General features: G+C 33.0%; 1 pseudogene; it reads right to left on the bottom strand.

Annotated features, from left to right (window-relative positions):
- Positions 1 to 218: 218 nt before the first annotated feature.
- Positions 219 to 630, bottom strand: LOC117714716 (small ribosomal subunit protein eS25 pseudogene; annotated as a pseudogene).
- Positions 631 to 2,479: the final 1,849 nt, after the last annotated feature.

Genomic DNA, 2,479 nt, shown 5'->3' with positions numbered 1-2,479 from the left:
CTTGCAATGTCCCTATTCCACTTCTGTACACTTGCCATGGTGTGAATACGGACGTTAGAGGCAGCTTTCAGGATCCAGTTCTCTCCTTTCTTGTGTGGGTTCTAGGGTTAGAATTCAAATCCCCAGTCTTGGTGATCAGCACGTTTACCCATTGTGCCATCTTGACAGACCTAATTATATATGTATTTTAACAAGTAGCTTATTAAATGTCCTTTTTTTGATTCAATAAAGTTTTATTTTCCCAAATGTACAGCTGATTGAGCCTGTTCATGCATCTTCACCAGCAGCTGGGGCGTCTCCACCCTTTGTGTTTCTGGTGTAAATTACTTGGGCTCTGTGCTTTGAAACCAGCTTGATGGGTTGTTTACTAAGTAGCACCTAAAGGGCTGCCCTGGTTAAGGAACCTCTCAGAGACTACAGCTGGAGCAATAAACTTATAGCTGGGAACTTCCTTACAGAATTTGTCATATGAAGTCTTGTTTGTCAAACAGGTCAAGATTGTTCAGCTTGTCCCAAACTTTGCCTTTGGACCACTTCTTTTTCGGCCTTGTCACCAGATTTATTTACCGGATCTTTGTATTTTTTGGCCAACTTTTTGGCATCTTTCTTCTTGTCATCTTTGGGTGGCATGACGAAGCTCAAAGAATAACTTAATATACCTTATCATGGCTAGTAATTTCACTTATTTTATACTCAAAAAATTAAAAAAAAAACCCAATACATAAAACCAGTAAAAGATATATATGCGAATATACATAGCAGCACTATTTATAGTATCAAAAAGGCAGAAACAACCTAAATGTCTGTCATCTAACGAGTGAATGAACAAAATGTGGCCTATCCACCCAGTGGACTATAATTAAGACCATAAATATTATAAATCTACAACATGATCAGACCTTTAAAATATTTTGCTCAGTGAGAGTAGCCAGATACACATATTACATGATTTTATTCACATGAAATTTCCAAATATGACATCCTATAGACATAAAAGCCAAGCCAATTTGCTAGGATTTCACAGCTAAGAATAATGACTGTTTAATGTGTGCAAAGGTTCCTTTTGGGGGTGATGCAAGTACTCTAGATGAAGACAGTGGTGTTGATTATAATTGCTAATTTAAAGTGAAAAACTAAAATACAAAACAACAACAACAAAAAAATCACACTGTAAACAATGCTAACTGCCATTGACTAACTCCCTGAGTTCTGATGTGGACCTTTACATACCAGTAGCCAGTGTTACAAGTTTTAATATAGTTAATGGACCATATACAATATTTTTATATATGTGTTAAGTAATGATGTCAAATGCACTACTTTTTTCAAAGTGCTTTGGTAATCTGTTGGTACATCTAGAAGTTTTTATTTTTTTTCAAGTACTCTGAAACTTCAATATATAAGCCACATTTCATTTATTTCTTTTACCTATTTTTCCTTTTTTCTTTCTTTCTTTCTTTCCTTCTTTCCTTTCTTTCTTTCTTTTTTTTTGTTTTTTTTTGTTGTTCATTTTTCAGACAGAGTCGCAGGTAACCATCATCAGCTTTGAACTCCTATATACCTGAGGCTAGTCTTGAATTTTTGATTCTCCTGCCTCCACTTTCCAAGTGCAGAGATCAGTGTGTATCATATCATCATGCCTGGTTATTTTTATTCATTCTATTTACTTATTTTCCTATTGAAGTGCATTTAGATTATTTCCATTTTTCCTTCCACATCCACTGGATGTGACTTGTACAATGCTGATTACTATAATGAATGATCTTATCCTTTCTACCAGTTTATATCTGTTAGCAGTTTTCTCAAAATACACACATGCACATACTCATATATTGGTTTCTAGGATGCTCATAAAGTCTTAAGCTCATGAACATTTGATTTCCTTTTAATATTTCTGGTAGCTCTGACTATCAGAAATGTGATGGAAAATAAGAACAGGTAATATGGGGAAAATATTATTAAAATGAATTATATATGAAAATGTACAAATGAAATCCATTATTTTATACAATGATCATAGTTTATAGTTGGCAAAAAATTAATTGTTTCCCAATGACTTTACTATGTTTCCCAATAACTTTACTATCTATGTTTGTAAGTATTTTTTGTTGTATTTTTTTTTTTTTATTCAGATTTGGTAATAGGACTTTGTAAGTTCATAAAGTACACTGGATATTTCTCAAACTTTTCTTGGTTCTGAAATCATAAATAAAACAAAAATGTGTTTTTGTGTGTGTGTGTGTGTGTGTACGTGTGTGTTAGTAGAATTTATGCGTAAAACAAAAGTTTTTTGTGTTTTAGTAGAATTTATGCCTCAGCAGTTACTTTTCAAATTATGTGTTATGTGATCTAAGTCCTCCACGTTAATTTTCAAAATCTAAACTGCTTATTTCTGAGAGAAATGGATTTATAGCATTTACTGTGATTATAAGTTGTCAAAACCTTGTAGGTTAGTACTATTAACTCAGTTGATATTTTC

This window comes from Arvicanthis niloticus, chromosome 9, assembly GCF_011762505.2.
Source record: "Arvicanthis niloticus isolate mArvNil1 chromosome 9, mArvNil1.pat.X, whole genome shotgun sequence".
Taxonomy (NCBI): Eukaryota; Metazoa; Chordata; class Mammalia; order Rodentia; family Muridae; genus Arvicanthis; species Arvicanthis niloticus.
The sequence above is the reverse complement of the archived record's forward strand: the minus strand, read 5'-3'. Positions and strand labels throughout refer to the sequence as shown.